General features: G+C 37.6%; 1 protein-coding gene across 4 annotated transcripts in view; it reads left to right on the top strand.

The window, feature by feature from the left end:
* The first annotated feature begins 6,862 nt into the window (after nt 1-6,862).
* The window catches only part of LOC118279834 (proteoglycan 4), a 59,383-nt gene continuing 43,906 nt past the window's right edge, over nt 6,863-22,339 (top strand). For 2 of the 4 annotated variants that reach the window (XM_050702518.1, XM_050702516.1), the window contains exon 1: nt 6,864-7,010. The gene's annotated coding sequence lies outside the window, so the exon portion shown is untranslated. Of the gene's footprint in view, nt 7,091-22,339 lie in introns of all 4 variants that reach the window. The other 2 variants (XM_050702514.1, XM_050702517.1) reach the window with 2 other exon arrangements.

The following is a 22,339-nucleotide window of genomic DNA, read 5'->3' as shown; positions in this document are numbered from 1 at the left end:
ATGACTACCTACCCCTTCGACAAATAAAAGCGTGAAGTTATGTAATGTATCGTCAAATTAGAATATGTTTTCTGTACCCATTTTGTAAAATATATCAATTATCTTAATTTGCCATAAAAATTCTATCAACTTATTATAAAATTAGTGGATTTTATGTGTGTAAATATAAATAAATAAAATTATATTGTAACTATATTTTTGTACCTAATTATAAATTAAAATAATTATGTATAGTTGTTTTATTTTCTATAATATACAATCTTTTCTTAAGCATCCATTCCACGCGCCTTTAACAGCCATCAGACCACCACAGATGGGGCCCAGTAGGGCTAATGTCTGATCCGGAGCTGCGGACTACCTCCTAGATACTATGGATACCTACTACCTATTGATAACCTATGGATTTAGGATTAATGGGGCTCCGGCTCGAAGAGCAGGAGTAGGAACGGGGTGGTGCTTAGTCAGTAAGAGTCTGACACTCCTTCTCACCTCACACAAGGTGGAAGAAGTCTGAGGCATACTAAATTAACTAAAAATCACGGTTTACTCACGTACATTAATGGCGAAAAGCTCTACTAGTTTCGAGTCACAGAGGGACTCTTCATTGTGAACAGCGTGCGCAAACTTCAGACAATCTTTTCTATTTTTAGTTAATTTAGTATCTGTATTTTGTTACTCAATCACGTCAAAACAGCTGATAGAAGAGATCGAGCTAAAATTTGGAACAGATTATGCTCTGGAATTGGGAATAACACATATACCACTTTTTATTCCACGGGAACGCGGACGAAGCCGCTGGCAGAAGCTCGTCTTTTATTTGAAATAAAAGTAAAACCGCGAATCAACCACTATGTTTATGACAAAAGGACTAAGAAGTGATATTTTAATCCTTATATACAAATAATGCAAAGTACCGAACTCTCTCAAGTTCGACTTCCTAAATATACGAAGCCAAACTAGTTTTTGGAATTTTTTGTGCTTTTGAGATCTACCTACCCCTTCGACAAATAAAAGCGTGAAGTTATGTAAAGTTTCGTCAAATTAGAATATGTTCGTTAACACCCATTTTGTAAAACACATATCAATTAAATATCTTAATTTGCCATAAAAATTCTACCAACTTATTATAAAATTTAGTGTTTTTTATAAAAACCACTAGTTTATGACAAAAGGAGACAGAAGTGACATTTTAAAGCTTATATACAACTAGTATCTTCAAGCATTAGCCTTGAAAGGGGTATGCAGAGAACGGCAAGCAAGTATTTAATATTTATATTGCATTCTACGCACACATGCATACTACGTGTACATGCAAATGCATTCTTTGTCAATGTGTGTGTTGTAAAGGTGTGTTTAGATAGCGTTTGGTGAATGTGTGCGATTGTAATCTGCGATTGTAAACTGCGATTTATAGTCGTTGTCGTTTGTTTAGTGGTTTTAAAGATTAATCCCCTCCCCCGCACGGTGCGGTGCAGACGTACCGCGCTCGCGTCCGTGAATTAATTTGTTTATTTGAGTAAAAAAGACTTATTATGAAGTGTAAATATGTTTAAAGTGTTAATTGACTGTTTATAAAATCCCACAAATGGAGTACAGTGTTAATTCAAAGGATTTTCTCCATAATTAGACATTAAAGTTTCCAGTGAATAAGTGTTTACGCGGGACGGTCAGCGGCGCGCGAGCCGCGGCGCGCGAGCTATCGCTATCTCTTTCACCCTAGAAGAAAGTCAATCTATACATCTCGGTCACTCGGTTTTGCGAAATTAATACCTACCTAATTAATAATGAATTGTTTTGTGTGCAAAAACAAGATTGAACTTGGGCAGATGCTCAAATGTACTGGATGTAAGACTGGATTCCATTATTCCTGCTTGAATATTACCTCTGCTTACTACCTAGAAAAGCAGTCGCAATTAAAATCCAATTACAAATGCGATTCATGTGCTAATATAACACAACGAGTCCGAGTAACAGATGATACTCCAGTTCGAGGGATGAGTACTAGATCAGGTCTGGAAAAACAAGAATCCAAAACATCTTCGGATAACAAGGTCAGCATGGAGGGAATCACGTTAGCTGTACAGAATGCAATCCAAAATAACATGTCAAGTTTTGAAGAAATGATTGAAAGTATTGTTGCCACAAACATAAAGGCTTTGGAAACTAAACTTATTTGCGAATTTAAAACTACAGTATCAAAATTGGAGCTTGAAAACACTCAACTAAGACAAGATTTGGATATTGCTAGTAGGAAATGTGTCAGTTTGGAAGAGACCATTAAAGCTCTTAAAGTGGAAAGGAGAAATATCGTACAACAACAAGAGACGCAGTCGCGCACCAAAATAAGCGACACCGTTAGCGCTAGCCGGGCTAGCCCGCTCGCGCCTACCGCAGCCGCGACCACCACCGCGCCACCCCCGCGCGCGGCGGCCCCTCGCGCGGCGTCTCCGCGCGCGACATCGCCGCTCCAGCCATCGCTCGCGCCGTGCGATATTACGTATGCTTCGGTGGCCAGGAATACAGCGGAAACGGAAGCTTATGATAGTTGGACAGAAGTAAAAAGGAAAAATCCGATTAGAAGAGGTGAAAACAGTTTAGTTATGTCAATAAAAGGAATTGAACGTAAGAAATATTTACACGTCTGGAGATTAGATAAAGCTACAACGGAAGATAATTTATTAGAGTACATTAAGAAATTACTGGGAAATGATACAGAAATAACTATTCAGAAACTAAAACCAAAGACTGAAAGAGACTATGCTTCGTTTAAAATAGGTGTAATAGAAAGTGATTTTAACAAATTGTGTAATTCAGACGTATGGCCACTAAACACAGAGTTTAGTGAATGGATCTTTTTTCGACGCCAAACTCCAATTTCAACCTATGCACAAACAAAAATGTAGTAAAACTTTGAAGATATTTTACCAAAACGTTCGAGGACTCAGAACAAAAATTTCTAAATTTTTAGTCCTACTGGAAGATTCAGATGCGGATTTATTTGCGATCACAGAAACCGGGTGTAATGAGTCTATCTATGACGCTGAGTTAATATTACCAGGATACCACATATTGAGGTGTGACCGTACCGACGGACGCAAACACGGCGGCGTGCTTCTCGTGGCCACACCGAGGTTTGAAATACGCCAGGTACAAATACCAGATAGTATTGACATTAGTAAATATAAGTTTGAAGTAGTTTGTGCTAATGTTTATAAGCAGAACAGGTTTCTGTTTACTTGTTGTGTAGTATATATTCCACCACAAACGAATGAAGATGAGTACTTGTTAATGTTTAGAATATTAGAAACAATTTGTAACAAATATAATAATAACGTAATAATATTAGGAGATTTTAATTTATTTTCGTGCAATAATAATATAAGTAATTGTTATGAGTATTTTGCTGCCTATTGTGAAGTCATTCAGTGTAACAGGGTACCAAATTGTAATAACAGGCAGTTAGATTTAGTTTTGAGCGGGCGCAGTAATGTAACGGTTGAGGCAGAGCGAGAGGGTTTACAACCAGTGGACGCGTATCACCCACCGCTCGCGGTAGTCGTCGGGGTCTCCGCGGCTGCGGTCTTATCATCCTCGCCGCCTTCTACTTCTCTAAGTAGCACTCATGAGCGCCGTGTATTGTTTGAGCGGTGGAACTTTGCCAAAGCTGATTATAGTTATTTGTATTATTTAATTTCAACTGTAGATTGGAATGATATATACAACATTGAGGATCCCGACTTGGCTCTCAATTTCTTTTATGATAAAATCACAGATGTTTTTAACACATGTATACCTCTTAAAAATAGGAATTCTAAATGTAACAAACGAATGTATCCAGTTTGGTATTCATCGGAGATTATTAAAACTATTGTCCATAAACACCGTCTTCACAAAAAATATAAAAAGACCAAGTCACCTGTGGATTATGAGGCGTTTTCGCGATGCAGGGCCAAAGTTAAAGCTGACACTAGGGCGGCGCATGATTGTTATCGTGACCACGTACAGCAGAACCTGGCTTCGGATCCCAAAGCTTTTTGGAGCTTTATGAGATCGAAACGGAGCAACACTAGCCAATATAAATTAATCAAGGGAGGACAGTTACTGGCAGACCACGAGTGGGCAAGCGAGTTCGCACAATTCTTCCAGTCAGTGTACAGCACGACACCTGCCACTCTAGATGTGGCGGCGGCGAGTGCTTTGGGGACGCAGAACGGTGCCGGTGCGTGGACGCATCTCGGCCGCCTCGACCGGTCAGAGGTGCGGCGCGCGCTTGCACATCTTCCTGCTAAGCGCTCGGTTGGACCAGATGGCATCCCTCCTTTTATACTTAAGGATTGTAGAATGACATTGGTCGATCCGTTGTTGCATATATTTAACAGATGTATTGCAAAGGCGAAATTCCCCGACCGTTGGAAGCTGACACGGGTAGTACCAATACCAAAGGGCAAAGTAGGTGGAGAAGCTAGTGATTACAGACCGGTGGCTATTCTTTCAACACCTGCAAAAATATTCGAATCTGCTATACACAACAATATGTACACACAGGTTCGTAGTTACCTATCCGAGGCACAGCACGGTTTCCGCCCGGGAAAGAGTACGACAACTAATCTACTGCATCAGATGGCGACTGTCATTCCGGCAGTTGATGCTGGACTACAGGTAGACGTCGCGTACCTGGACTTCCGGAAAGCCTTCGACACAGTCGATAATGATGTCTTGCTCTGTAAGCTGGCGGATGTGGGTTTCACCCCGCACACGCTAAAATTCTTCGCCAGCTACTTGAGCGATAGACGTCAATTTGTCGACTGTGTCGGATATCATTCGGAGCCTTACTTCACACGATCTGGTGTCAGTCAAGGGAGTAATCTGGGTCCGTTACTATTTGTCCTCATGATTAATGACTTATCTAAAATGGTTAAGGATTCCGAATGTCTACTCTTTGCCGATGATCTTAAGCTAAGCAGGGTTATCAGAGATAAAAATACGGATCATGGTTTGCTGCAGCGGGACTTGGATAGGGTTATGGATTGGAGTAGGCAGAATAAATTATATTTTAACATAGAAAAATGTTCCATTTTATCATTCACTCGTGCTCGTACCCCTAGTCATTGTTCATATCACATGGAAGGGCAACCCATACAACGTGTGACAGAGGTTAGAGATTTGGGGATAACTTTCACTGCGGATCTAACTTTTAGGAAGCACATCACAAAAGTATGTAGGAAAGCTTATCGCAATCTAGGCTTTGTTCTGCGACAGGCCAATGACTTCAACAATATCAAGGCGTTAAAGGCTTTGTATGAAGCATTAGTTAAAAGTCATATGGAATGTAATGCGGCTATATGGAGTCCCAACGAAGCCAAATACGCAACCATGTTGGAACGAATTCAAAACAAATTCGTGAGATTTCTGTACTTAAAGACATATGGAGTGTACCCGGGATATCCGCTGCTGTACCCGACGTTGTATTTGCTGGGTACAGTGGGTTATTACAGACTAGAAGCGCGACGAGAAGTAATGCTGGCTACTTATTTGTATAATGTCTTACGCGGAAAATGTCACAATCCGAGGATACTGGGTGAGCTTAGGCTGTGCGTGCCGGATGGGTACGTGAGGCGTCGGCGACGGCCGCGGTTGTTGGTGGTACCAACAGCTCGCACCGAGCTTCTGAAGCAAGCTCCGATGACACGCGCGCTGCACACACTCAATGCTATAGCAGAGCAGATCGATTTGTTTAACTGTTCGGTGAATGACTTCACAAGGGTAGCATATTCCGTGATATGTTATTAAGGTTATTAGGATAATTTAGTATTGTAGTTTCTTTTTAATTATATTATTATTAATTGTGATTTGTATGTATGTTTTGTTTAAGGTATAATATTGCTATTATTAACTTTGTTTGCATGTTGTGTTTAATATAATAAGTAGCTTTTCTGTCACATTAGGTTAAACCTGTAATGATAGATTTAAGTGTGATAAATAAATAAATAAATAAATAAATAAAATAATTTGATCATTGAGGTTTTAGTAAATTATTATTAATCGAGTCACTGGAAATTAATACCATAATAAAATGCTCAGTATTTAAAATTAAGGCATTTGAGTATTAGTGGAATTTCTTGAAATGAATACAAGAAAAAAAATCATGTAATTTAGAATTATGTATAAAAGGTTTGCTTCTTATAGAAAGACGTATGGAAAGTGGTAACACATGATTATCAAGGAAAATTTTGCGAGAAAGAGAAAAAGGCAGAGGACACATAGTATTCAAGAATAAGATGTCCAAATTAAAATCATATCCACATCCCCGACCACCTGTACATTATTGTAATTAATTAATTAATGCAATATGCAACCTCACGCCTTTTATCCCCGAAGGTGTAGGCAGAGGTGCACATTACGGCACGTAATGCCGCTATACAATGTTTACCTGTTTTTACATTTGTGTTATAAGTCCCATGTAATAGGTGAGCCTATTACCATATACTGCGCACTATTCCAGGTTCCTACTACCGAGAAATTTTCGAAAAACCGAAAAAAGCCGATTGCTATAATAATGAGTACCTCTGCCTACCCCTTCGGGGATAAAAGGCGTGTCGTCTTAATTAAAGACGAAATACTAAACATCTACTGTTGTGTCTCTCTGCATCACCCTAAGGTTGACTGTTAGAGAAAACCAAATTGGCATTTAATCCACCTTTGATTAAATGTACAAAAACTATAAAAGAAAATCAATAAAACAAAAATATCACCAAACAGCAAGAGCAGCCTTGCGACGACAAAAAAATCGCTTGAAAATCCCCCGCCAATCTGCATACAGCCTACTTACCGTCACTCTAGCAATCTGGAGGGGCGACACAGCCAGTAAGCTTCACACCACTGCCACGACCAGACGTGGCGTTAAAAAAAAACAAAAGAAAAAAAAGTAGTGTTCCTTAAAACAAAGTGTTCAAAAAAAAGTGTCGTGAAAAAAATCAGTGTTTATTTTTTTCGACAACGAGTTTGTAACGGTAAATGAAATGCTTTCGTTATTTTTATGAAGTATCGTTTCGTTATGCAATAGCATAGCGGCGGCTGTATCGTTATTTTGGTAACGTAACGTAATAATCGAAACTCGTTTTGTAATCAGAACACGGTTTTCTTGTATATTCACGCTACCTCTGTGACGTATGGACAGAGAATACCTTACCTACCTATATATTTGTGTATTTTTGACATCATTTTTCTTATAAGTACAAAAATATTTGAATTTTTCTATCTTTTTTGCTTAAAAAGTTATTTCTACACGTTTAACGATAATTGTATTTTGTCAGGTCGGGCTAAAAATTAGTAGCACGGAGTCTGGAATTGTGCCTAGTATAAGGCAATAGGTTCACCTATTACATACGACCTATAACACAAATATGGTGAAATGTGTGTGTAGTTTAAATAGCGACATTAAGTGTCATAATGTGCACTTCTGCCTACCCCTTTAGGGAAAAAAGGTGTTGCATATAGATTGTATTTAGTTTCATTATAAATCATTTTCTATGTATTTAAAGATAGTTCAATTTAACCAGCAATATGATGATTAAAACCTTTTTACACGTATTACAAAATTTTAACTCTCATTTTAGCTTCGTTGTAATCAGTTAAAAGGTGTAATGAATTGTTTAGGAACGTTTTAAATTAATGTTTTAAATGTTAGTTCTGAGTTGGGATTTGTCTTGAAAACGGCTGAGCCTTTTGCAATGAAACTTAGCCAATATTTCATCTACTAGTTTCTGCTAGTGATATTGCCCATTTTTCCGTGAGGCAAAAAGTTACTTATGTCACATTGTAGACCATAATCTTCTCTTCTCAGCTGTTTTGACGTGATCATGAGTAACAAACATACACACAAACTAAACAACCAATAGTCGCCTTTATCACATTAGTACGTTGCCAATTATCCACTTTTTAATGTGGCACTTTCTGAGCGTCTTATAACCTATTTACACCTTTTTACTCATTAAGCAGGACTTTTTGTGTGCACACAGTGCACAACCAGACAATCACATTATAACACCTCCTTGTCACCCAGTATCTACATAGTCAAAGTCATTTATTCCAATTAAACCATATACTTAGGTACTTTTGGAACGTCAACAAAGAAAGAAATAAACAATAGTATGTCAGTCTGTCCGTCAGTGAAGCTAGGCGCTCGTTCCAAAGTGTAGCTTAGTCTAAATAATTTTCTAAGTAGTGTTAGTGTTACATCAGTCACTTATTATTCGTAGCGGGGTAGGCAGAGGCCGTTGCAAGCTCGACCAGTCGACCAGCGAGTGTGTGGCAATTTTTTCAACCTGTTCTTTGTATATTGGCTAATTTTGTGTCAGATATTGAATTGACACAGAAAAGAAAATAATTATTAATTTACTTTTGTATTGGGTGTCTTGTTGAGCTATTATCTTTTTCTTTTCTTTTCTGTAAAAAAAAACCCTACATTAGAATTTTCTCCTGTATCGTGGGTGCGTTTACAAACATACAAGTTCACATATACATGACACCCAGATATATGGCAATAGGCTCATCCCCTATTACTTGGGACTTACAACATAAATTAAGAAAAGTAGGTGTACATTGTACAACAGCATTACGTGCCATAATGTGCACCTCTGTCCACCCTTTCGGGGATATTAAAAAAAAGTGATACACAGACCCGAAACAACAATTTGTGGATCACACAAAGAGTTGCTCTATGCTGGAATCGAACCTGTCACACGTTGTACGGCAGCCTGTTGCCCAGCCACCACAGTCAATCAGCTATTACTTGCGTGTCGTGTTATGTATTTTGAGGTTCGATTCTTGGGTTAAATAAATACTTTTTATGAGCAGTAGTTTCAACTATATCCTGTTCAATCACTTAATCATAAGTGTAGTGGAACAAAAAGTATATTATGTGCTTATAACCAATATATATATACAGCGTGTAACAAAATACCCATATACATCAAGAAGCACTGAAGAATACAGGTTGAATAGAATCTCTATACAAAGTTACAGCTTCGAATACGATAAAAACATTGGTACCAAATACTTGGTGTCGCATGGTTCTTGATTTTATAAATCAACCAAACGTGTCACAACGCTACAGGTTTCACTCGCTAATTACGAAACATTTCTTCTGTAAATCTGATCGCCTAGTACCTATTTACCAAATTTAAAAAAAAAATGGAAAATTTCATAACTTCGTTCCATGAAAACACAAGCTTAAAAAACCCTTCCCGTGTCGTTTGTTATGTTATCTAGAAACCGTGCACTTGATAATATGTATACCCCATTTTTGTTACACCGTGTATATAAAGCTCTTTTAAAATGCTAAAAACCTAGACTGCTAGTGCACTTAGACTAGTGCTTAATTATGTAATATCTAAGTGTACACATGCAATAAATAATTTAAGTTTGAGTTTGAGTTTTAGTGTAAACATTGACTTTTTATATAATACTATCATTCAAAGACTATCTATAGGTTTATATCACGGATTCACTTGGGTAATTCTCGAATACTCTAAAATCATCATTAAATTCTGAATACATAGAGGACATAATATTTTAGTTAGTATAAGCCGGTAAATTACCAGACGGATCACTTGAAGGTAAGCAATTGCCGACACCCATAGACACTTGAAACACCAGAAGAGTTACAAGCGCGTTGTCGGCCTTTTAGGGGTTAGGAATTTTATGTTGGGGATTGGGAAGATTGGGAAGGGGACTAAATGGGCGTCCGATAACCTCAATCACACAACGCAAGTTTTATTTCACGTCGGTTTTCTATGAGGCCGCATATTCTTTTTTAAACTTATATATATTGTATATATATATATGTTAATATAGGTAGATATATTAAAGCGACATTCTACAAACCAAGGCGAGACTGTACAGACGGAGTTTATTGAAACTATTTCCTTATATCGTGAAGGTGATATACATAGTAACGAGATTAACAAAGACTTAGTAAACACTTAACTTTCGCGTCTATTTATTTATTTACTATTGTCTGCCTCGTTGGCCGTGTGGTAGCAAGTGCGACTGCCAAACAAGGTGTCTCGGGGTCGATTCCCGGGGCGGGCAAAGTATTACTGGACTTTTTTCGTATTTTCGAATGTGTTCGGTAGTAGCACGAAGTCTGGAATTGTGTCCAGAATATGGAAATAGGCTCACCCCCTTAATAGGGATAAGGCCCTTAATAGGGGGTGAGCCTATTTCGCGTCCCATGTAATCATGGGACTCATAACGCAAATGGTGAAAAGCGGGTGTACATTGTATAGCGGCATTACGTGCCGTAATGTGTACCTCTGCCTACACCTTCAGGGATAAAAGGTGTGACGTTATGTGTGTGTATTTCCTTCGATAGTGAAGGTGATATACATAGTAACAAGATTGACAAAGACTCTGTGAATACTTAACTTTCCCGTCTAGTTATTTATGTACTAGTTACTTCATATACAGCGCGGTTTCACCTGCTCTGCTCGGCTCCTGTTGATTGTAGCGTGATGTTTTATAGCATATAATATTTCTCATTAAATGGATTATCCAACACAAAAATAATGATTAATTTCAGATTTGTAGTTTCGGAGATTATCGCTTTCAGATAAACAATTTCTTCTGCTTTATATGTATAATGAGTATAAGATATAGTGTATGATATATTTAAGATAATATACAATTATAATATCAAGTATGCCTTTTGGGGGTTAGGGTTGTTGGGGATTCGGGGATTGGGAAGGGGGTAATTGGCCATTCGGTAACCTCACTTACACAACGAAACCCAACGCAAGCGTTGTTTCATGTCGGTTTTTTTGTGAGGCCGTGGTAGCTAAGTGTGGGAGAGCCATGCTTCGGCACGAATGGGCCGGCTCACCCGGAGTTCTTCAAACAAAACACTACTTCCTATTAAAGTCAAAGTCAAAATTATTTATTTTAAATAGACCAGGAAGGCACTTTTGAACGTCAAAGCAAATATAATAATATTAATAACGTCTGTCAGTCGGTCAGTCCTCTAGTTACTCTATTTGCTCGTTCCAAAGTGTAGATTCCTATGGAGAAGAACGAGTAAGAAACTCCATAAGTAATTTTTTTTCAATCAGGATCACAATACAATTCTTGGTTACATAGTTTTGAATGCTTCAACTATGTGAGAAAAATGTAACACTAATATTTCAGTCAAAGTAATAGAAGGGTCTTCATGAGGTCTGAGGACAACAAAATCAATGCAAAGCCGTGGTAAATACTTTTAGAACACCTTTGTATACTATCTATCTATATACCATCTATGTATCTATATACCTGAGTGAGCGGTCGGCGCTTGTCAACTGATTTCAACATCGTTGGATAACCGAGCAGCGAGTTAGGAAACTAATCAATACTATAACCATTTCTAACTGTATAGGGGGAGTAGAATGTCACCACCATCAATCTTGTTGTGAGTATCGTATACCCACTCCTTTGTTTTCCCATGATGTTTGTTAGTGATGAACTAGAATATAATTTTACCACCTATTCTCTTTCCGTGGGTGTGGTATACCCGCCTTCGGAACTACGTTATTATACATAGTGATACCACGGCCTCACAGAAAACCATGAAACAACATTTGCGCTGTGTTTCATTGAGTGAGTGTGGTTACTGGAGACCCAATTACCCCTTTAATTCCTAACCCCACATAGTTGAAGTAATCGAAACAAAAGCCTGGCAACGCACTTGTAACACCTCTGTTGTTTCAAGTGACCATGGGCGGCGGCGATTGCTTACCATTAGGTGATCCGTCTGCTCGTTTACCGACTTCACTACATAGTATAAAACAAAGTCGCTTTCTCTGTCCCCATGTCCCTTTGTATGCTTAAATCTTTAAAACTACGCAACGGATTTCGATGCGGTTTTTTTAATAGATAGAGTGATTCAAGAGGAAGGTTTATATGTATAATACATGCATAATTTATCACAATTGCACCCATGCGAAGCTGGGGCCGGTCGCTAGTATACCATAAAAATGTACTCAAATATCCTAGCTCAACAGTTTCACTTAAAACCACTAAATGAAACGAAGTAGTTCTACGTATTAATAGACATTGTAAACCGAACAATATTTCCCATGTTTGTGTAACTATGCGGATTTCCTGCAATGTTGCGTTTCAGTGCGAGCGCTAAAACAAACTATATTGCATTCGTACATGCTATACTATATACTTGTGTTCATGTACGGAGTCTTTATGTATTGAATTCACTTATAATACTTATATACTACAACTATTCTTGTTGTGTATCGTAATTAAAAGTTTGAGTGCTTTTCCACCAGAGATGTGCTATGCTACGTTGCTGTGATGCGTTTGGCTTCCACCAATCTTATTCATTGGTACACATAGCTTAGTAGTGGTGTAAACGGACTAAGCTAAGCTATGTTTTTTACGTGGAAAGATGCGCGGTATGGATAGCTTCCCTAGTATTGAAACGTGGTAAACTCGAGCTGTGCATCTTCCTCGTACGCGACCTTGCGGTGACACATCTTCATAGAACTTCTTATTCGCACAGATACATAGCTTAGTATCAGTAGAAACTGGGTGCTTTTCCACCTGAGATGTGATATGTGGCTATGCTACGAAGATGTAATAGCTAAGCTGTGACCGTTTCCACTGATACTAAGCTATGTAGCTGTGCGAGGAAGATGTATCGATAGTAGGAAAGCCATCCATAGCACACATCTTTTCATACTAAAAACATAGCTTAGTTGAATCCGTTTCAAACAGTGCTAAGCTATGTGTACCAATGAATAAGATTGGTGGAAACCAAACGCATCCACAGCAACGTAACATAGCACATCTCTGGTGGAAAAACACACAACCACTCAACCGCAAAGGTCAATCACTTATCACTGGAATAAAAATATTTATTTTAAAGTATATAAGAGTCAGTTACAAATAATTCTTTAGCAATAGTTGTGAGGCAAACCGTTTCTTTAGCAACACGAAACTAACTACGAGTTAGCTAACTAAACTACATTTTAATTTACTATCCGACAAAGCATTCAACTTCTAAACTTTTTACGAAATTAAATAAATTAAAATTGAGTTTTTAAGTCCTTTACTTTAGTAGTAAAAATTATGTTTTATGTTTGTTAAATAAAAAGCGTAGTTAAATTAAATTAAATTTTTGCCTGGCGTGGCATTATAATTGAAAAGACACTGTTGTAATTAAAGTAGAAATATTTTTACAAAAAGCAGATTAAATTTAAGTAGTGCAGTCACCAAGGATGTAGTGTAGACTGTCCAGGCGACACACGTACTTAGGTACCGTCATGAGCTAATGTTCACATGTAAACAGCAGCTCATATAGTGCAGAGATTGTCCAGTCAACAAGGATGTAGCGTAGACTGTCCAGGCGACACACGTACTTAGGTATCGTCATGAGCTAATGTTCACATGTAAACAGCAGCTCATGTAGTGCAGAGATTGTCCAGTCAACAAGGATGTAGCGTAGACTGTCCAGGCGACACACGTACTTAGGTATCGTCATGAGCTAATGTTCACATGTAAAAAGCAGCTCATGTAGTGCAGAGATTGTCCAGACTTGGACCTTGGCATTTCTGTTTATTTCTAAATTAGGATTTCAGTTTCGACATTCTCAGAAGTGCAACACGATCTTGACTTTTGACGGATGGTCCAAACAAGGATGTGCCCCTAACTACATGGAACACATAATTAATACTCATTAAACTATTTCTTCGAAGTATGTTGGAGGCCACCATTCTGATCACCTAAATTTCTATCATGATCTTATTCCTAAAAGACTTGTTCCTAATCCGTGCACCCAGGGATTGGAACAATCTGAGGGCTTCTATTTATCCTGAGAACTACAACCCGGATCTTTTCAAGGTCAGAGTGAATAGGTACTTTCTAAGTCTGTGTGCTCCATCTTCGGCCACATCTTCGCTTCGCCGTCCTGGCAGTAAGCGGGTTGGTGGCCAAAGGCAGACTTATCAACGCTAAAAAACATATTGTGTTTACGGAAAACCACAAAATGTCCTCTATATTATATTACTACATTTTACTCGCAATTTTACCTGTGCACAGAAGTCATCGTATATTTTTACTACCGTTAACCCAAAGACTTGTCGCACGAAGAAGGTTTGAGCATTTATCACCACGTTTGCTTAATATATGTATCTAAAATTTCTAATTAATGATTAGACAATGCTCTCTAAGTTTGTTTCGAGATTTCTTCTCGGAAGAATTATTGATTAAGGAATATTTATAATTAAGAAATATGTAGATTAGATTTTTATATAAAAATTGTTTCATGTAAAACTGCTCTTTTGTAGCCTATTTACAGAAATAAATTCATTGTTTCATATGGAGTAATTACAGAACTTAAAGAAGTAACAAATAAACTCACTTTCGTTATCATAATATAAGTTAGAATAGTATAGAAGTACATAGTTAATATTGCCACAGAATTCAACTAAGACTTACACCAGTACTTAACTTTATAGTGTACACTATATATAAATACAACTCTATCTACAAGAGTAAATGCTCCAATTTATTAGACCGCTTACTTCCTAGCACGTACTAGTGTTGAGACGTTATCTATATAGATAAAATTGAAGAGTCGATAAAAAATTTATCTGGGATATAATGAAAGTACATTAAAATTAAACTGTTCACACCGCAAAAAAGATAAGCAGAAGTATATATATTAAGAGGCAAAGCTATCCTTAAGGCATTAACCGCCGTTCTCAAAGTAATTTAATGGTTACTTAACCCAGTTCTTAGAAATTGTTTTCCTAACAAAATCGTTAGTAAGGAATACTTAAAGTAATCATTAAATGTCTCCGAGTATGGCGGCAAGTGTGTAATTCAGCAAAAATAGAGACTCCTCCTTTATTTTAAATCAGTTAATAAAACAAAGTGAAAAGAGAAAATTATTACATCATAATTCATAACCTCTTAAACCAAATAATAATATTACAAAACAAAAAAAAAACCTAAAATACAATGATTAAACACTGCTGTACATCTCTGCTTTCACCTCGAAACGGACGAAGCGTGAAGTTTGTCCAATTTGTCAATCAATATACTAACTAGCCAAGAAATCGATTCCAACTTCCCTATAGCTTAGACAATGGAATTTATAATTAAAATCCTTTTACACTTATTAAAAAAGTAACTAACTTATGTTCTAGTACTTGTATAATAAATCTCATTTAAGTGTGGGAGAGCCATGCTTCGGCACGAATGGGCCGGCTCGACCGGAGTGATACCACGGCCGAGCAGAAGCCCGACGTGAGACAACGCTTGCGATGTGTGAGTGAGATTACCAGAATCCCAATTTTCCCAATCTTCGCAAACCCCGATTCCCCAACAACCCTTAAATCCCTAACCCCTAAAAGGCCTGCAACGCACTTGTAACGCCTCTGGTGTTTCAAGTGTCCATGGGCGGCGGCGATTGCTTACAATCAGGTGATCTGTCTGCTCGTTTACCGGCTTATGGCCATAAAAAATTGAGCCTATTACATACACCGTGCAAAATTCTAAGTCTAGATTTCAGAATAAGAATGAAACCTAAGACTTCTGATATAACAGCCTCACTAACGGCTGACAAGTGACAAGGCAGAAAAAAAAAACAACAAAGAAACAAAAAAAATTTCATCATCCAGGCATTGAACCTATTGCGACTACTAGATTTATCAACTTTTAGGCATTTTCTCACAAAAAATAAATAAATTAAAATCTATCGACATAATTATCGACAACGTCCCCTCACTACTCAGGACTTACCACAGACATTACACAAGCTAGTGTTGCGACGTTACGCAACAGATATAAATATCGATAACTCGTTTTGTATTAGTTGCTTTTTTGTTCGTCTGTCTGTCACCGGTGCACGTATTTAGGTTACCTATACTAATATATAAAGCTGAACAGTCTGTTTGTATGTTTGGAACAAAATTTGTAGTAATTGTATGTAGTAGTTAATTTAAAAAGTAAATTTGCAGTTGGTAGTAATTGGAATTTTACCCCCTTCCTGATGTCCGATCGATCTGATATCTGGTAGACACTCTTTATCTTGATGACTCTAAAATATAAGACTATATTTTTCCCCAATTATATCCATTGAACAGATATAAAACGAAAAGGTTTTGATTGGTAGAATAGAGATCATTAAAACCGTTAAATAAAACATATTTTTATGTGTTACTTACTTATTTTACCAATAAACTGATGAGTGTTATGAACACCCATAACACTAGAGGGCTTACAGGTGCGTTGCCGGCCTTTTGGGGGTTAGGGTTTGAGCACTAGGGAGATTGGAGAGGCTAGGAATTATTCGAATATAATTTTATATAACTGTAAAAGAAATATTAACTGAAAATAATTGGTTCGTTTATTTCTATGGCCGCGTTTATCTCTGGTTCAAATTGAATTACTCTTTTGACTTGAACTAGTGGTTCAAATTGAATTACTCTTTTTATGTTAGATAGTCCATTTATTGAGAAAGGCTATAAGATATAAAATATAAGCTGAGTAGCGAGTGAAACCGCGGTATCAGCTAGTTTATTTATTCTATATTAAGGCTGCTGTTGCCACAAATTTCGTGCGTGCAGGTCACGAGTTGTGCTCGTTTCTGATAAGGCATTTTGTTTAAAGCATTTTTTGTGCTTGGAAAGTTTGTGTTTTTGCATAAATTATTGTTTAGTGTTTGTTAATGTTGTTGATTAGTTTATTTTTTGTTGTATTAAGTAATGTTTTGGGTTCGATTAGTGATTTTATTATAAGTTTCGTGTGAGATACTAAATTAATTATTATGTTATCGGCTTACTCTAATCGTAAGTGTTTTTCAAGTTTGACTGCACGATTGGTGCGGTGGCTGGGCAACTGGCTGCCGCGCAACGGGTAGCGGGTTCGATTCCCGCACGGAGCAACTCTTTGTGTGATCCATAAATTGTTGTTTCGGGTCTGGGTGTCATGTGAATGTGAACTTGTATGTTTGTAAACGCACCCACGACACAGGAGAAAATTCTAGTGTGGGGCATAAAAAAAAAAATAAAAAAAAAAATAAAAGAAAAAGAATTTTTCAAAATCAAGCTTCTTTTGTTCCAACAAAAGTGTACACGCGTTGATGTCTTTTGTATGGAGAAAGGTTTATATGAGTGTTCATTTAATTTTACCCTTTATAATTTCCTTGGAATCCTGTAATTTCTATATATAACTGTCATTATAAGGTGTTTCAAGTATTGGACTGTAAATTATAAGGTTTCTAATTAAATTGAATCAATTAATGGTGCGATAAAAGGATTATTTATTTGTTTATTATTTTCTATTAAACAGATATAGTTATTTTAATAGTGATAGTTTATTAAAGTATGTAATAATAGGATGACTGTTGAGCAACGGGTTTCGGATTCGATTCCTGAGTCGTGCAAAATAATACTGAACTTTTTTCGTAAATAATTCTAAACGAATTCCGGAATTTTATTACAGTATGTAATAATGATATCACTATTGAGCAACGGATACCGGATTCAATTTCCGAGTCGCGCAAAATATTACTGAAAATTTTCTACAATTTTTCTAAAATAATTCTGAAAGAATTCCGGAAATTGCGTTTCAGGAAATCGAACTTCACACCTGGCACACAATAACCACAATTAAAACAATTAAATTCAAAAACACAGCACAACTAAAAGATAAGGAAACAAGCCTAACCTGGGAACCAAACTTAGGCATTTAAGTAGTTATTCACAAACATAAGAGCGCTTTGTTATAAAATCATTCTCATTCTCACAGCGCGTCTGTGCCGACCCCCACTGGGGGAGATGTCGCAATAGTATCACAGATAGTAGGCGAAGCGAGTGTTTCAACGATGTCAAACATTGTTTTTTTTTTAAACAATTCCTTGCATTTTTCTGACGAATCATAAAATTATTGACGTATTTTTGTAAACGAGCAGACGTATCACCTGATTGTAAGCAATCACCCGCCGCCCATGGACACTTGAAACATCAGAGACGTTTACAATTGTGTTGCCGGCCTTTTGGGGGTTAGGAATTTAAGGGTTGTCGGGGAATCGGGGATTGGAAAGATTGGGTCCGTTTTCTGTGAGGCCGTGGTATCACTCCGGTCGAGCCGGCCCATTTGTGCCGTTATATTCACATAATCAAAATGGTACATATGTGACTGTTTTTGTAGTTACATTAGAGTAAAATACATTTGTCACAACACCTACTCTTCCCGCGGTTGACGTATACCCGACTAAGAGACTACACATTAGACAGAGACCGTGCAGCAGCGCTCTCTGATAAACCTGAACCTTTTATACTGCGATCACCAACCCGGTAATTAAGCGAAGAGAGTAAAACGATAGCAAAATCCTCTTATGTAGAGGAGGTTCATAGTCCAGCAGTGGACTGTCACGGACTGGTAATCTTTGTGACCCAAATCCGCTTTTATACAATCAATATTGTATAACCAATTAAATTAAATTAGAACACTATTAAAGTTTTACTTTCAAATTATCTCATTTATTATGGTATAAGCCGGTAAACGAGCAGACGGATCACCTGATGTTAAGCAATCGGTGTCGCCCATGGACATTTGAAACACCAGAAGCGTTACAAGTGCGTTGCCGGCCTTTTGGGGGTTAGGAATTTAAGGGTTGTTTGGGAATCGGGGATTGGGACGATTGGGAAGGGGAGTAATTGGGTCTCCGGTAACCTCACTCACACAACGCAAGCGTTGTTTTACGTCGGTTTTCTGTGAGGTCGTGGTATCACTTCGGTCGAGCCGACCCATTCGTGCCGAAGCATGGCTCTCCCACACTTATATAATTGTATAATTAACTAAATTAAATTAGAACCTTCTTTTTAAGTTTTATTTTTAAAATAACCTCAATATGGGCAACCATTTTGTCCCACATAAAGTTTTATTTTTAAACATCTGTATTCTAAACATGGCTTTATTATACAATGTACACTAAAATGCATTTATTTAAATTAGTTTCAACTAATTAGGCTTGTTTCTACCATTATGGTGTTAGAAAATGAACGTTTTGCTATAAAACTCTGTTTTATTTCGTGTAGTGGGTAGATGTGTAGGTTTAACTGCAGATTACAGCATAACCGAAATTGGTAACAAAATAATTAATTTAAAAAAGATACTACATAGTATCAAGGCTTGCCTCTGTTATTGTAATTGTTGCCTGGCTCAGGAATTGTACCTAAGACTTTATCGTCGTCATTTTAATATTTCTATACCATCCATAATATTGACAAAATATTTTACAAGCTTTTTTAATAGGAAATGTATGTACGCGTGTGTGTGTGTCTGTGTTTGTATGCGTGAAGTGGAATTTTACAATTATACCATAAATGCTAAGCTGCATAAAAGCTTGATTTTTCTTAACACATTGACTGCCAACAAAAATCAGTTGAAGGCAAATCCTCCGCTAGCGCCGGTCACTTCTGCCCCCCATGGCGTTTAATGTGTTTGTCGATCTATTTTTCTTGACCCAAGATTCGAACCTAAGACTGACTGAGTAAAGATACTAAACATTTGCGCTTGCTCACGACCATAGAACAGATATCAATAGAGCTTATCTTTAGAGACTATGGTCTATAGCAATTTCACTTGCAGTTTAAAATCCTTTTGCCCACAAATTAGAGCGGGACGGCGCTATATAAACAACAATACCTCTCACTCGTTTTCCCGAAGTCAGTGACCGGTTGTTGACCCCAAATACAAACTGGACGTTACGAGCCAATATCTTTGTTATTTTTTATTATTATTCAAATATACATACATACATATTGTCACGCCTTTAATCCCCGAAGGGGTAGGCAGAGGTGCACATTATGGCACATAATGCCACTGTACAATGTACACCCACTTTTAAGTACCATGTAGGTGGTGAGCGTATTGCCATATACTGGGCACATATAACCGGCTACTACTAAGAAAATTATAAAATCCGAAATAAGGCCAGTATGGACACAATTCCAGACTCCGTGCTACTACTGAAAAATTTTCGAAAATCCGAAAAAAGACCAGTAATACTTTGCTCGACCCGGGAATCGAACCCGAGACCCCTTGTCACTCGACCAATGAGGCAGTCATATATACTGTACTTTAAACTATTAAAATATCTTCTCAACATACATATATTATATACTGGCATCTGCCAACGGCTTCGTCTGTCGATATAAAGTAGCCTATATGTTAATCCAGACTATAATCTACCCCTGTTCCAAATTTCTTCGCATTCTCTTCAGCCGTTTTGACGTAATTGAGTAGCAAGCAAGTGTGGGCTCGCCATGCTTCGGCACTGCTGGGCCGGCTCGACCGGAGTGATACCGACGTGAAACAACGCTTGCGTTGTGTTTCGTTGTATGAGTGAGGTTACCGGTAGCCAAATTACTCCGCTTCCTAATCTTTCTAATCTCCGATTGCCCAACAACTGTTTCGAGCCGGATCCCGGTAATCTGCTAGGTCGTCCGTAGTGCTAAATCCTGAATACGGGATTCCGTATTCTTGATGTATTACGGTGTCCGCCCACAATGACAGATGACCTGGTAAAGGTCTGTGACAGTAGCTGTAAGCAGATGGCTTCCTACGTCGCTATGTGTAGTCATTGGGGGAGGACTGTCGGGGGCAGTGGACAGTACATAGCTGATTGCATGATGATAATTTTATGAGTCGTATATAATATAATATATGTTATATGGAGGACGTTATTATTTGCATTACAATGAAAAGGAATTTTAGTAATTTACGGAAAGATGTATATTATTGAAGAATACTTTCTTTTGTGAAATTCTTTGCGAATATTTTATATTATTATCATTTTATTGGTTTAAAAAGTTGGTCTTAGTGAATGGTTTATTGTACGTTCATAACATTACGCTTTTGAATTCATGAACGGGTGGGCAGAAGTGTGCCTATAACAGATATGCTAGTTCCAATTCTAATATTGAATTTGAAATTTCATATAAGGGGTGTCGAGTTCGATTCCCAGGTTGGGCAAATTAATTATTGAGTATTTTTCGGTTTCTCTAACTTTCAGTAGCAGAACGGAGTCTAGAATTGTGCCCGATATTTGGCAATACCTACACTCACCCCCTATTACATGGAACTCATAACATAACATGGTGAAAAGTGGGAGTACATTGTATACCTTTACCTCTGCTTACCTCTTTTTTGTATTCATATTAAACAGTTTTAAACGATAGACCACGGTTACTTTAAAACCGCGGGAACGCAAGAAAATTGCATAGATCAATTACCTGCCACTAACCAATATAAAACCAACCACGTTCACCTAGTAACTACATTCAAACAGGGTTTCATTTAAACTGGTTATTATGCCTACTACGCCTACCAATATAAAACGACCCACATTTACGTAACACTTCAATTCGCACAGAGGTCAATGTAAATTGGTTATTACTTAGATCTGCACCGTCCAATTTAAATTGAGCTACATTTGCGTAACGTTTCTATTAAGGTAGGGGTCAACATAAAGTGGGTGTTGTGTCCAGTGTAAGATAAACCACAATTGTTTTAGATTTCAATTCAAGTAGAGGTCTTATTAGAGTGGTGTTTTGTATCACTTACTTTCTCTGGTCTGTGGTAACTTAGTTTTTGCATTGACTTTGTTTAATGTTTTGTAATAGTGTGTGTGTGTGTGTGTGTGTGCAATGTTATGTGTATGTAGGTATAGGTATCGTTGTGTCATGGTTGACAGTGGAACAGTTTTGCTAGTGATCGGGGGTTTGAGTCCTGGGACTAGTTCAAGATATTTTTTTTAAATTATTGTAGTGCAAAGGATCCGTGTAGCGTTAGGGGTGCATTATTAGGAGTTAGAGTAGTTATACGTTTAGAGGCACTATGCAAATTAAAAAATTATGTCCAAATACTAATGCCACAAATAATGACGTATTGCGGTTTCATTTAATGCAAAGGACAAAAAAACATTAACTTTCCAATCCGAAAATCGAACCTAAAATCTCACACTTAATTAAATAGCATTGAATATACAATAACGACAGAAAACTAAGATCCTAACCCAGTAACCATTAAACCAATAAGCTTCTTTTAAGAGATAAAATCCAATGACTTCTCTCGTCTTGGGTTAGGCGAAAGAGTCTCTTACTGACTAAAAACCACCCCGTCTCTACTCCTGCTTTTCGAGCCGAAGCCCCGGACAAACCACTTGAGGTAACAATACCACATCATTTTGAAGGTTTCCCCCTCATCAAAGAAAAGGTAGTTCGCAGCTCCGGGAAACCAATCAACCAAGGTCACGTACCGTCCACTGCCTCCCACAGTT

Source organism: Spodoptera frugiperda, chromosome 22, assembly GCF_023101765.2.
Source record: "Spodoptera frugiperda isolate SF20-4 chromosome 22, AGI-APGP_CSIRO_Sfru_2.0, whole genome shotgun sequence".
NCBI classification, from domain to species: Eukaryota; Metazoa; Arthropoda; class Insecta; order Lepidoptera; family Noctuidae; genus Spodoptera; species Spodoptera frugiperda.
The sequence above is the reverse complement of the archived record's forward strand: the minus strand, read 5'-3'. Positions and strand labels throughout refer to the sequence as shown.